This window comes from Triticum dicoccoides, chromosome 1B (assembly GCF_002162155.2).
Source record: "Triticum dicoccoides isolate Atlit2015 ecotype Zavitan chromosome 1B, WEW_v2.0, whole genome shotgun sequence".
Lineage (NCBI taxonomy): Eukaryota > Viridiplantae > Streptophyta > Magnoliopsida > Poales > Poaceae > Triticum > Triticum dicoccoides.
Genome location: NC_041381.1, coordinates 157,813,305 through 157,828,806, shown reverse-complemented (window position 1 = coordinate 157,828,806; position 15,502 = coordinate 157,813,305).

Here is a 15,502-nt window from a genome sequence, read left to right as displayed (position 1 = left end):
AATGCAGATGATGACATGGCAAAATGCAACATGCAAGCAAATGACATGGCAACAACGACGAGTAAATGAAAGACACCTGGCGCATCGAATTCGGGGTGTTACAGTAGTTGAAGATTTCGACGCATGTAGCTAGGATTGCTTTCCGATTTGATTATCGGTACATAAAGATTTATAAGCTTGTGTCAATCGGACAGCTACCAGCGGACGAAGATATTGTGTTTAGTTCCAAGGTTAAGACGTTCCCTATCGATAATGAGGGAATAACTTCTACCTTGTACCCCAAGAGGATTCAGACTTACTCAAAGACATAGACCATCTGAACCCATACTATCTGTTTCCACGCTCTGGATTCTCGGCATAGAGGAAGGCCCTATACCTAATGTGGTGAAGGCATATCTCAAGTATCAGTTCTCCCCTCGGGAATATGCAGTAGCCCTCCATTGCATTATAGAGTCGGCTTTAGTTTGCTTTGATCGGGAGTGTGATGTACAAATCCAGGAATTGTTTTACAATTCCTGTGTTGGCTGCTTTGTCAAGTTCAACAAGGTGGCATCCGTGAAGAAAATGGAGGCTTGGAAGGACAAAGCAGTGAAAGCACGTGTTGTTAGCAGAGCGGAGGGTCAACTAGAGACTGAGATTGTATGTGAAACTAGGGTTTAGTTTGTATATATTCATTTCGTATATGTTTTTTAATCTTTATTATATAATGTTCTAAAAGATTTATATGCATGTTTTAGTTTTTGTGAACATGTGTTGTATCAACATCATTATTTTTTGTGTCAACATTTTTTAATGTCACATCTTCTTGGTGCTTACTTTTTCACTTGAAGAGGGGTAGTCAATGCTTGCTTTGTTTCAACTCAGGTGTCTACAATCATGGTTTACCAAGCCGGCACTACTGTTAAGTGAAGTAGCAGTAGCGTGGTGCTTGACGCCGGCGCTGCTGCTAAGTGGGGCCCACCAGGTGGCACACACTAGTAGAAAACAGGGCTTACGTTCGGGCAGATAATCCCATTAGTCCCGGTTCAGTAAGGAACCGGGACCCATGGGCCCATTGGTCCCGGTTCGTGAGGCCAGGGGGCCTGTCGGGCCTCGTGGGGGCATTTGTCCCAGTTTGTCTCGCCTCTTTGGTCCCGGTTGGTGGGACGGACCGAGACAAATGGGCCTCGCTCCGGGCCCACCACCATTGGTCCTGGTTAGTGGCTTCAACCGGGACCAAAGGCTGCCCTTTAGTCCTGGTTCATGCCATGAACCGGGACCAATGAGATGCCTAAATAACTAGGAACAAAATAAAATAAATAAGTACAAACAAAATAAACTTTAATAAAGTAAAATAAACAAACTTTAATAAAAACAAAAATAGCAACAGTAATTAGAAAATAAATAAAGAAAAAAAGAATTTTCATAAAATAAATAAAAAAGAAAATAAAAGAAAATAAATAAGTAGAAATAAAATAAACTTTAGTTAATAAGTAGAAACAAAATAAACTTTAATAAATAAGTAGAAACAAAATAAACTTTAATAAAGTAAAATAAATAAACATTAATAAAATAATAAAAATAGCAACACTACACTACTAGGGAAAAGGCTAGCAGCAGCGCGGGTTTTAGATGTATCAGTAGCGCGGGGACAGGCGCTACTAATAAGGCGCTACAGCTAACATATAGCAGTAGCGCGTGCTCACCGGCGCTACTGCTACACAAGTGTAGCAGCAGCGCTGTTTGCGGAAGCTCGCTACTGCTAGTAGCTCTAGCGCATTTTACCTTGACGCGCTACTGCTACCGCGGCACTGCTGCTAAATTTTGTACACTCGCTACTACTAATTTAAGTAGGTTTTTTTGTTATTTTTTTGGCATATTTGTTTTGTATTTGAACAGGCTTTATAGAAGAATCTTTAGCACATAGAAATGTCATCATGATACACATACAAATGTCTGCGAGATCACAAATGTAATCATAGCATGTACATACAAATAGTCTCATCATAATCATCATCCAACACAAAGTGATATCTTGTCATCATCTCAAAAATAGCAATACATGCAAGTCTCGAATACTTGCAACTACAACAACGTCATCCATATAAACAAAGGTATACGCAAGAAGTGCTATCACTATGAGTGAGAGCGGAACTATGCAGTGCATGAGGTGGCGGTTACGAGTCCTCTCTCGCGCTAGCGTGAACCTCAAGTAACTAGCTTCTCCTTCTTGTCTGCTTTTGAAGCCTTTATGGCTGGCACCCATGAACCCATTCACTTGCGGCTGACACTCATGCCACTCGTTGTACACCCCCGGAACCTTCCCTTTGTACACGACATAGCAATTCCATCTCGCCATCAAGAAACTAGGTACCTGTTAGAGATGCATGTTCATGAAGAGGATGTACAATCATATATATGCAACAAAATATACTAGAGCAACACCAAAAAAGAAAGGATTAGCAACTAGATGCAACATACAGTATGCAAATTAATTAACTAGAGGTACGCAGGTCATCGTACGAAACTAACAAAGTAGTGTTACGCAAGTTCGGCATGGACCATGGACATCACAAAGTTTCATCGCTACAAGAAGTATACAAGTTCAACCGACACATATCATCATCATCGGCATCATAAATCACTAGAAGTTCCATCCTTCCATATCATCGAGGACGAACCCTAGCTTCTTGAACGGCGTGAGGTCTAGATGTTGCATGCCTATGTGAGTTCGGACGTCAGCTCGCGATATAGGGCCATGGTGGAACATCCCCTTCTCATCGACGACTTCTTTCATGATGATCGTCGCAATGTCACTTTGGATGCGAAAGAAGTCATCTCTAAGTTTATAATCCGCTTCTCCATGAGATTCTAGCCACTTGTGGATACGATCATCATTTCTGTTGTTAATGCGAAGCTTTTGGTGATCCGTGATGAACTGAATCATGAGATGGACGATGTAGAATCCATCCTTCTTGCTTGGTTTTGGGACATGGATGCAGGAGAAGTTAGTTTTATGCGCGAAACCCATCTTCTTGTTCCTTTGTTTCTTGATCTGCATGTGGCCACCTCTAAAGTTGAAGCCTTGGAGAGCATCATCTAGAATATTCATTACGTGGGTGTAGTCTTTTTTCTCGTAGTCTCTGGAAGGGTCAAAATACACGGCGTGGGAGACTTGCGGGTAAAGAACGATAAGGACGGCGTGCCCGTTGCTGCGGGGAAAAGACACCTCAAATTATTCCCCATATGAGAGAGAAGGAATGACTGAAATGTACGAAAGGGTTGTCCGGAACTGACTTACTTTGGATGATAAGGCACGAGGACAATTTCCCAGTCCTTATTCTGTACCATGAAGTTTTGGAGGTACTCCCTAGTAGTTTCACACTCAAAGTCGCCGAGACTCAAGAAAGACTCGTGCATGTAGTACGGATCCGCCACACAGATTTGCGAGACTTCTTCACTCTTCATGACGGAGCTCATATGTAGCGCAAAAAGGCGTACAATAGTAAAATCAAGCCGCCTTGTTAGAAACATCTCAAAGATATGGTCAAACCGCAGGAAGAACACCTCCGCGGGCTGTGTGTCGACGTAGCACTTCCCCTCAGGCACACGAGCCGCGTATGTCGGATATCCTGGATCCTTTGAGGCTAGTAGGCTTTTCTCGGTCGACAACACATGGTCGTGCAGTCTCCTGAGATCCCCTGATAGTGCCTCCAGCGGTTTCGGCGGTAGCATCGGCTCGCCCGTGAGATGGAACATGACCACACTTTTCACGGGTACACGCTCTTCAGAATGCATCGTCTGGCTGCTATGTGCTCTGGCTTGTTTGGAGACAGTTACCTTCCTCGATCTCTTCCTCTCCTTTTTCTTGGGCACACCTTCCAGACCCTTCCTTAACCCCTGCCCCAGTGTTCACGGGCTAAGTACTGTACGACCGTCGCACCCGGCTAGTTGAGCCTGTGTTGAGGCGGCATCTTCAGGCGTGTCCTGTGAGGATTTCATGAAGAGAGACTTTTTGCAATCCATGGTACGACCCTGCCCGGGCATATCATCCATATCCTCATTAGCAAGCTGATAGCCTGATTCGTCATATGGTTGACTCATCGTATCTATGTCACAGTCATACGCATTTGTATTGAGGTAATCCATAGGGTCGACCTCCGTCTCATCATCCATTCTCTGTACTACAGGAGAAATTACATCAGCCAGTACTATTGCACCCCCTTCATCATGTCGTCCGCCGCTCTCACCCGGCACTACAGGAGCTGGTAATTGCGTAGGCGGGGTGGTGGTCTTCGCACATGCTTGTTGATGTGTGGTAGTTATTGGTGTGCTCTTGGCCGGCTCCAGACGAATAAGATTCTTCGGCCATTGCAGCACCCAATTCTTGCAGCTTCCAATCCGCAGCGGGGTCTCGTCGTCCTCTCCCACATGCTGTACTGGAGGAGGCAAATCCTCGTGCCCCGATTTCACACTGGTCAAGCTAACCCTGAAGTGCCCAGCGGGGATCGACTGGTTGTGGAACGTGCGTTGAGAGGGGTCCATTATCATCCCCTTTCCCACGTCCACCTTCTGGCCTTTGATCAAGTAGAGTATGGTGCACGGGGTTTCTTTCGCCTACAAACACATATGTCTATGGCGTAAAACAACCGAAAGGCAACAAAAATGGAATTTTATATATATATATATATGTTGGTGCGACATGTAATTACCGTGACGGCGTCGAGCTCAGCCAAAGACGAAGGCCCACCTAGCGCGCCTGAGACTGAGGACAGCCTGCTATGAGAGGGAGCGGCTGCGAGAGGAGGCCCGGTTGCGTGAGCAAGTGATGGTGCGATGGTGTTGTTGTTCATGGAGTTGCTCCCGACGAAACTGGGCATCGGGAAATCATGTACCGTCTTGTCTGGATTTTCCTTCGCCCAGTTGATGATAACTGGAACCAAGTTGTTGGGGAACGTAGTAATTTCAAAAAAATTCCTACGCACACGCAAGATCATGGTGATGGCATAGCAACGAGAGGGGAGAGTGTTCGTCCACGTACCCTCATAGACCATAAGCGGAAGCGTTATGACAACGCGGTTGATGTAGTCGTATGTCTTCACGATCCGACCGATCCAAGCACCGAACGTACGGCACCTCCGAGTTTAGCACACATTCAGCTCGATGACGATACCCGGGCTCCGATCCAGCAAAGCTTCGGGGATGAGTTCCGTCAGCATGATGGCGTGGTGACGATGATGATGTTCTACCGGCATAGGGCTTCGCCTAAACTCCGCGACGATATGACAGAGGTGGAATATGGTGGAGGGGGGCACCGCACACGGCTAAGGAACAATCCGTAGATCAACTTGTGTGTCTATGGGGTGGCCCCCTGCCCCCGTATATAAAGGAGGGAGGGGGGAGGCCGGCCGGCCCCTTGGGCGCCCCAAGGGAGGAGGAATCCTCCTCCTAGTAGGAGTAGGACTCCTCCTTTCCTACTCCTACTAGGAGGGGGAAGGAAGGGGGAGAGGGGGAAGGAAAGAGGGGGGGCGCCGCCCCCCCCCCTCCTAGTCCAATTCGGACCAGAGGGTGGAGGGGCGCGCAGCCCATGCTGGCCGCCCCTCTCTCCTTTCCCCTAAGGCCCATAAGGCCCAATACTCTCCCGGGGGGTTTCGGTAACCCCCCCGGCACTCCGGTTTTCTCCGAAATAACCCGGAACACTTCCGATGTCCGAATATAGTCGTCCAATATATCAATCTTTATGTCTTGACCATTTCGAGACTCCTCTCATGTCCGTGATCACATCCGGGACTCCGAACAAACTTCGGTACATCAAAACTTATAAACTCATAATAAAACTGTCATCGTAACGTTAAGCGTGCGGACCCTACGGGTTCGAGAACTATGTAGACATGACCTAGAACCATTCTCGGTCAATAACCAATAGCGGGACCTGGATGCCCATATTGGTTCCTACATATTCTACGAAGATCTTTATCGGTCAAACCGCATAACAACATACGTTGTTCCCTTTGTCATTGGTATGTTACTTGCCTGAGATTTGATCGTCGGTATCCAATACCTAGTTCAATCTCATTACCGGCAAGTCTCTTTACTCGTTCTGTAACACATCATCTTATAACTAACTCATTAGTTACAATGCTTGCAAGGCTTAGGTGATGAGTATTACCGAGAGGGCCCAGAGATACCTCTCCGACAATCGGAGTGACAAAACCTAATCTCAAATTATGCCAACCCAACATGTACCTTCGGAAACACCTGTAGAGCACCTTTATAATCACCCAGTTACGTTGTGACGTTTGGTAACACACAAAGTGTTCTTCCGGTAAACGGGAGTTGCACAATCTCATAGTTGCAGGAACTTTGTATAAGTCATGAAGAAAGCAATAGCAATATACTAAACGATCAAGTGCTAGGCTAACGGAATGGGTCATGTCAATCACATCATTATCCTAATGATGTGATCCCATTAATCAAATGACAACACATGTCTATGGTTAGGAAACATAACCATCTTTGATTAATGAGCTAGTCAAGTAGAGGCATACTAGTGACTTTATGTTTGTCTATGTATTCACACATGTAGCATGTTTCCGGTTAATACAATTCTAGCATGAATAATAAACATTTATCATGATATGAGGAAATAAATAATAACTTTATTATTGCCTCTAGGGCATATTTCCTTCAGTCTCGCACTTGCACTAGAGTCAATAATCTAGATTACATAGTAATGATTCTAACACCCATGGAGTCTTGGTGCTGATCATGTTTTGCTCGTGAGAGAGGCTTAGTCAACGGGTCTGCAACATTCAGATCCGTATGTATCTTGCAAATCTCTATGTCTCCCACTTGGACTTGGTCCCGAATGGAATTGAAGCGTCTTTTGATGTGCTTGGTCCTCTTGTGAAATCTGGATTCCTTTGCCAAGGCAATTGCACCAGTATTGTCACAGAAGATCTTCATTGGTCCCGATGCACTAGGTATGACACCTAGATCGGAAATGAACTCCTTCATCCAGACTCCTTCATTTGCTGCTTCCGAAGCAGCTATGTACTCCACTTCACATGTAGATCCTGCTACGACGCTTTGTTTAGAACTACACCAACTTACAGCTCCACCGTTTAATAAAAACACGTATCCGGTTTGCGATTTAGAATCGTCCAGATCAGTGTCAAAGCTTGCATCAACATAACCGTTTACAACTAGCTCTTTGTCACCTCCATATACGAGAAACATATCCTTAGTCCTTTTCAGGTATTTCAGGATGTTCTTGACCGCTGTCCAGTGATCCACTCCTGGATTACTTTGGTACCTTCCTGCCAAGCTTATTGCTAAGCATACGTCAGGTCTGGTACACAGCATTGCATACATGATAGAGCCTATGGCTGAAGCATAGGGAACATTTTTCATTTTCTCTCTATCTTCTGCTGTGGTCGGGCATTGAGTTTGACTCAACTTCACACCTTGTAGCATAGGCAAGAATCCTTTCTTTGCCTGATCCATTTTGAACTTTTTCAAAATTTTGTCAAGGTATGTGCTTTGTGAAAGTCCTATTAAGCGTCTCGATCTATCTCTATAGATCTTGATGCCCAATATGTAAGCAGCTTCACCGAGGTCTTTCATTGAAAAACTTTTATTCAAGTATCCTTTTATGCTATCCAGAAATTCTATATCATTTCCAATTAATAATATGTCATCTACATATAAAATTAGAAATGCTACAGAGCTCCCACTCACTTTCTTGTAAATACAGGCTTCTCCAAAAGTCTGTATAAAACCATATGCTTTGATCACACTATCAAAGCGTTCATTCCAACTCCGAGATGCTTGCACCAGTCCATAAATGGAACGCTGGAGCTTGCACACTTTGTCAGCACCTTTTGGATCAACAAAACCTTCCGGCTGCATCATATACAACTCTTCTTCTAGAAATCCATTCAAGAATGCAGTCTTGACATCCATTTGCCAAATTTCATAATCATGAAATGCAGCAATAGCTAACATGATTCGGACGGACTTAAGCATCGCTACGGGTGAGAAAGTCTCATCGTAGTCAACCCCTTGAACTTGTCGAAAACCTTTTGCAACAAGTCGAGCTTTATAGACAGTTATATTACCATCAGCGTCAGTCTTCTTCTTAAAAATCCATTTATTCTCAATGGCTTCCCGATCATCGGGCAAGTCAACCAAAGTCCATACTTTGTTTTCATACATGGATCCCATCTCAGATTTCATGGCTTCTAGCCATTTTGCAGAATCCGGGCTCATCATCGCTTCCTCATAGTTCGTAGGTTCATCATGGTCAAGTAACATGACTTCCAGAATAGGATTACCGTACCACTCTGGTGCGGATCTTACTCTGGTAGACCTACGAGGTTCAGTAGAAACTTGATCTGAAGTTTCATGATCATTATCATTAGCTTCCTCACTAATTGGTGTAGTTGTCACAGGAACCGGTTCTCATGATGAACTACTTTCCAATAAGGGAGTAGATACAGTTATCTCATCAAGTTCTACTTTCCTCCCACTCACTTCTTTCGAGAGAAACTCCTTCTCTAGAAAGGATCCATTCTTAGCAACGAATGTCTTGCCTTCGGATCTGTGATAGAAGGTGTACCCAATAGTCTCTTTTGGGTATCCTATGAAGACACATTTCTCCGATTTAGGTTCGAGCTTATCTGGTTGAAGTTTCTTCACATAAGCATCGCAGCCCCAAACTTTAAGAAACGACAACTTTGGTTTCTTGCCAAACCACAGTTCATAAGGCGTCGTCTCAATGGATTTTGATGGTGCCCTATTTAACGTGAATGCGGCCGTCTCTAAAGCATAACCCCAAAATGATAGCGGTAAATTAGTAAGAGACATCACAGATCGGACCATATCAAGTAAAGTACGATTACGACGTTCGGACACACCATTTCGTTGTGGTGTTCCAGGTGGCGTGAGTTGCGAAACTATTCCACATTGTTTCAAGTGTAGGCCAAACTCATAACTCAAATACTCTCCTCCATGATCAGATCGTAGAAACTTTATTTTCTTGTTACGATGATTTTCCACTTCACTCTGAAATTCTTTGAACTTTTCAAATGTTTCAGACTTGTGTTTCATCAAGTAGATATACCCATATCTGCTGAAATCATCTGTGAAGGTGAGAAAATAACGATACCCGCCGCGAGCCTCAACATTCATTGGGCCACAAACATCAGTATGTATGATTTCCAACAAATCAGTTGCTCGCTCCATAGTTCTGGAGAACGGCGTTTTAGTCATCTTGCCCATAAGGCACGGTTTGCAAGTACCAAGTGATTCATAATCAAGTGATTCCAAAAGTCCATTAGTATGGAGTTTCTTCATGCGCTTTACACCGATATGACCCAAACGGCAGTGCCACAAATAAGTTGCACTATCATTATTAACTCTACATCTTTTGGTTTCAACACTATGAATATGTGTATCACTACTATCGAGATTTAATGAAAATAGACCACTCTTCAAGGGTGCATGACCATAAAAGATATTACTCATATAAATAGAACAACCATTATTCTCTGATTTAAATGAATAACCGTCTCGCATCAAACAAGATCCAGATATAATGTTCATGCTCAACGCTGGCACCAAATAACAATTATTCAGGTCTAAAACTAATCCCGAAGGTAGATGTAGAGGTAGCGTGCCGACCGCGATCACATCGACTTTGGAACCGTTTCCCACGCGCATCGTCACCTCGTCCTTTGCCAGTGCTCGCTTATTCCGTAGTCCCTGTTTCGAGTTGCAAATATTAGCAACAGAACCAGTATCAAATACCCAGGTGCTACTACGAGCTCTAGTTAGGTACACATCAATAACATCTATATCACATATACCTTTGTTCACTTTTCCATCCTTCTTATCCGCCAAATACTTGGGGCAGTTCCGCTTCCAGTGACCAGTCTGCTTGCAGTAGAAGCACTCAGTTTCAGGCTTAGGTCCAGACTTGGGTTTGTTCTCTTGAGCAGCAACTTGCTTGCTGTTCTTCTTGAAGTTCCCCTTCTTCTTCCCTTTGCCCTTTTTCTTGAAACTAGTGGTCTTGTTGACCATCAACACTTGATGCTCCTTCTTGATTTCTACCTCTACAGCTTTTAGCATTGCGAAGAGCTCGGGAATAGTCTTGTTCATCCCTTGCATATTATAGTTCATCACAAAGCTCTTGTAGCTTGGTGGCAGTGATTGGAGAATTCCGTCAATGATGCTATCATCCGGAAGATTAACTCCCAGTTGAATCAAGTGATTATTATACCCAGACATTTTGAGTATATGCTCACTAACAGAACTATTCTCCTCCATCTTACAGCTGTAGAACTTATTGGAGACTTCATATCTCTTAATCCGGGCATTTGCTTGAAATATTAACTTCAACTCCTGGAACATCTCGTATGCTCCATGACGTTCAAAACATCGTTGAAGACCCGGTTCTAAGCCGTAAAGCATGGCACACCGAATTATAGAGTAGTCATCAGCTTTGCTCTGCCAGACGTTCTTAACGTTGTCAGTTGCATCAGCAGCAGGCCTGGCACCCAGCGGTGCTTCCAGGACGTAACTTTTCTATGCAGCAATGAGGATAATCCTCAGGTTACGGACCCAGTCCGTGTAATTGCTACCATCATCTTTCAACTTTGCTTTCTCAAGGAACGCATTAAAATTCAACGGAACAACAGCACGAGCCATCTATCGACAAACAAACATAGACAAGCAAAATACTATCAGGTACTAAGTCCATGATAAATTTAGGTTCAATTAATCATATTACTTAAGAACTCCCACTTAGACAGACATCTCTCTAGTCATCTAAGTGATCACGTGATCCAAATCAACTAAACCATAACCGATCATCACGTGAGATGGAGTAGTTTTCAATGGTGAACATCACTATGTTGATCATATCTACTATATGATTCACGCTCGACCTTTCGGTCTCCGTGTTCCGAGGCCATATCTGCATATGCTAGGCTCGTCAAGTTTAACCTGAGTATTCCGCGTGTGCAAAACTGTCTTGCACCCGCTGTAGATGGACGTAGAGCTTATCACACCCGATCATCACGTGGTGTCTGGGCACGACGAACTTTGGCAACGGTGCATACTCAGGGAGAACACTTCTTGATAATTTTAGTGAGAGATCATCTTAAAATGCTACCGTCAATCAAAGCTAGATAAGATGCATAAAGGATAAACATCACATGCAATCAATATAAGTGATATGATATGGCCATCATCATCTTGTGCTTGTGATCTCCATCTTCGAAGCACAGTCGTGATCACCATCGTCACCGGCGCGACACCTTGATCTCAATCGTATCATCGTTGTCGTTACGCCATCTATTGCTTCTACGACTATCGCTACCGCTTAGTGATAAAGTAAAGCAATTACAGGTCGTTTGCATTTCATACAATAAAGCGACAACCATATGGCTCCTGCCAGTTGCCGATAACTTCGGTTACAAAACATGATCATCTCATACAATAAAATATAGCATCACATCTTGACCATATCACATCACAACATGCCCTGCAAAAACAAGTTAGACGTCCTCTACTTTGTTGTTGCAAATTTTACGTGGCTGCTACGGGCTTTAGCAAGAACCGTTCTTACCTACGCATAAAAACCACAACGATAGTTCGTCAAGTTGGTGTTGTTTTAACCTTCGCAAGGACCGGGCGTAGCCACACTCGATTCAGCTAAAGTGAGAGAGACAGACACCTGCCAGCCACCTTTAAGCACGAGTGCTCGCAACGGTGAAACTAGTCTCGCGTAAGCGTATGCGTAATGTCGGTCCGGGCCGCTTCATCTCACAATACCGCCGAACCAAAGTATGACATGCTGGTAAGCAGTATGACTTGTATCGCCCACAACTCACTTGTGTTCTACTCGTGCATATAACATCAACGCATAAAACCTGGCTCTGATACCACTGTTGGGGAACGTAGTAATTTCAAAAAAATTCCTACGCACACACAAGATCATGGTGATGGCATAGCAACGAGAGGGGAGAGTGTTCGTCCATGTACCCTCGTAGACCGTAAGCGGAAGCGTTATGACAATGCGGTTGATGTAGTCGTATGTCTTCACGATTCGACCGATCCAAGCACCAAACATACGGCACCTCCGAGTTCAGCACACGTTCAGCTCGATGACGATCCACGGGCTCTAATCCAGCAAAGCTTCGGGGATGAGTTCCGTCAGCACGACGGCATGGTGACGATGATGATGTTCTACCGGCGTAGGGCTTCGCCTAAACTCCGCGACGATATGACAGAGGTGGAATATGGTGGAGGGGGGCACCGCACACGGCTAAGGAACAATCCGTAGATCAACTTGTGTGTCTATGGGGTGGCCCCCTGCCCCCGTATATAAAGGAGGGAGGGGGGAGGCCGGCCGGCCCCTTGGGCGCGCCAAGGGAGGAGGAATCCTCCTCCTAGTAGGAGTAGGACTCCTCCTTTCCTACTCCTACTAGGAGGGGGAAGGAAGGGGGAGAGGGGGGAGGAAAGAGGGGGGCGCCGCCCCCCCCCCTCCTAGTCCAATTTGGACCAGAGGGTGGAGGGGGCGCGCGGCCCATGCTGGCCGCCCCTCTCTTCTTTCGCCTAAGGCCCATAAGGCTCAATACTCTCCCGGGGGGTTCTGGTAACCCCCCCGGCACTCTGGTTTTCTCCGAAATAACCCGGAACACTTCCGGTGTCCGAATATAGTCGTCCAATATATCAAATCTTTATGTCTCGACCATTTCGAGACTCCTCGTCATGTCCGTGATCACATCCGGGACTCCGAACAAACTTCGGTACATCAAAACTTATAAACTCATAATAAAACTGTCATCGTAACGTTAAGCGTGCGGACCCTACGGGTTCGAGAACTATGTAGACATGAACTAGAACCATTCTCGGTCAATAACCAATAGCGGGACCTGGATGCCCATATTGGTTCCTACATATTCTACGAAGATCTTTATCGGTCAAACCGCATAACAACATACGTTGTTCCCTTTGTCATTAGTATGTTACTTGCCCGAGATTTGATCGTCGGTATCCAATACCTAGTTCAATCTCGTTACCGGCAAGTCTCTTTACTCGTTCTGTAACACATCATCTTATAACTAACTCATTAGTTACAATGCTTGCAAGGCTTAGGTGATGAGTATTACCGAGAGGGCCCAGAGATACCTCTCCGACAATCGGAGTGACAAAACCTAATCTCGAATTATGCCAACCCAACATGTACCTTCGGAAACACCTGTAGAGCACCTTTATAATCACCCAGTTACGTTGTGACGTTTGGTAACACACAAAGTGTTCTTCCGGTAAACGGGAGTTGCACAATCTCATAGTTGCAGGAACTTTGTATAAGTCATGAAGAAAGCAATAGCAATATACTAAACGATCAAGTGCTAGGCTAACGGAATGGGTCATGTCAATCACATCATTATCCTAATGATGTGATCCCATTAATCAAATGACAACACATGTCTATGGTTAGTAAACACAACCATCTTTGATTAATGAGCTAGTCAAGTAGAGGCATACTAGTGACTTTATGTTTGTCTATGTATTCACACATGTATCATGTTTCCGGTTAATACAATTCTAGCATGAATAATAAACATTTATCATGATATGAGGAAATTAATAATAACTTTATTATTGCCTCTAGGGCATATTTCCTTCACAAGTTAGTAGCGAAATCATTTCTCCAGGAAGTTACAGCTGCATTGACTGCCTGCTGTAGCAACTCATATTTGTCCTCGGCTGGTTTTTTCGCGCCCTCAGCTGCTTTTTTCTCGACCGCAAGCTTCACCTTCGCGTTGATGTCCGCCTGACTAAACTTCGTTTTCAGCTTCTTGGCCTCCAAGCCCTCGTTGTAAAACACCTTCCACGTGGCGCCGTCTCCAGCACCGTGCACACGACCATATTGCGGCCGCTGATCCAAAGGGAGTCCCTTATGTTCGTTCAAGGCCCGGTTGAGAGGGGTGTCCCACTTGGGCCTCATCGGAGAAGTAGGGCTTTCGGCTGCAAGCTGGTGTTGCTTCTCCAGTAGTCTAATCAATTTCCTCGTGATCTTGTCCGTGTAAAAAACCTTTTTCTCCTTGTCCCACTTGTAGCGGACCCTGATGAAGTCATGCTCCAAGGGGTTGGTGAACTTCGCGAAGGGGTCTGGGAGACCCGCGGCTTCACGTTCCGCATCCTCCTTATCCCATATGGGCCTTTTACCGAGGTAGCCACGGCTTCCGAGGCGATGCTTCCCCGTGTTCCTTTGCTGAAGGCTCTTGAATTTCGCAGCCTTAGCCTTGGCTGCCTCGCTAGCGCAAGTGTCCTTGAACTTTCCGAACTCCTCTTCCGTAAGTGTCGGATTTTCCTCAAGAATCTTGGACAGGGGTTCATCAGCCTCAATAGCTCGTTTCACCCTTGTTTTCCAGGAGGCCAGATCATTGCTGAACATGCCCATGGCGTGATTGTTAATCTTTTTCATCTTCGGATCATCCCACGGTTGTTCTATGTTATCATCCCGGTCAGGGAACTTGAATCTCTTGTGCAACTTTGTTAGGAGCAACTGCGTCAAATGTTCTTTACTCCTTAAGTCATCGTCGTTGATGCTCGTGCATTCCCGTAGGATGCATCCTACTTGGTTCCCATAGCACTTGTGAGGTTCTTCCGGCTCTAACGGCTCAAACTTGCCAAGTGCCATCTTTGTGATCACAAGTCGTCCAATCCCTAGTTTGTTAGATTTTTGTATCCTCTGCTTCTTATGCTTCCTCTTTTCGGTAGCGGCATCGGGGCCGGTACCTTCCCCGCCGGTACCTTCCCCATCGGTCTCGGTGCCGCCATCGGTGCCGGCACTGTCGGTGTCGATGTCGGCGTCAGTACCATCATCGAGGCCGACCTGCAAACCTTGCTTAGCAGTCAAATAGTCGAGGTACTCTTGTTCACCCTCATAATCCATCTCGTCTGCATCTTGGTCAGAAGACCCAGTTTCTTTGTTGTTTGACATGTTTCCTATGATTAAGTGTCCTCATCTATTTCTAAAGTATGAATAAATGAGAAATGACATAAAAAGAAATCTATGTGCCAGCACTCGATATGCCAACTATGTAGCACAAAATCATGCCTTTATTCACGGGAAATTTCGGCATGACCTTTGCTAAAAAATGGACATATCGAGCGCCTGAAATTCACTGGAACAGAAATGAATCAACATTCCGGCATAACATAGGCCACTCGGATCATTTTCCAAACATGACATGTACAAAACATGACATATGCACATATCACATGTCCAGTTCAAATTTGCACATATCACATGTCCAGTTCAAATTTTGAAACCTAGCTAAATTCATAACTAAATAGATAACCTAATTAACATACTGCCCTTACTAAAACCTAACTAAATTAACCGAAGAACCCTAGCAGAGAGAGGGGGGGTTTACAAAGGGTGCAGGGGCGAGGAGGCAGGCCCGACGACGGCCAGGAGGGGAGAGGAGGGAGGCGAGGGCCG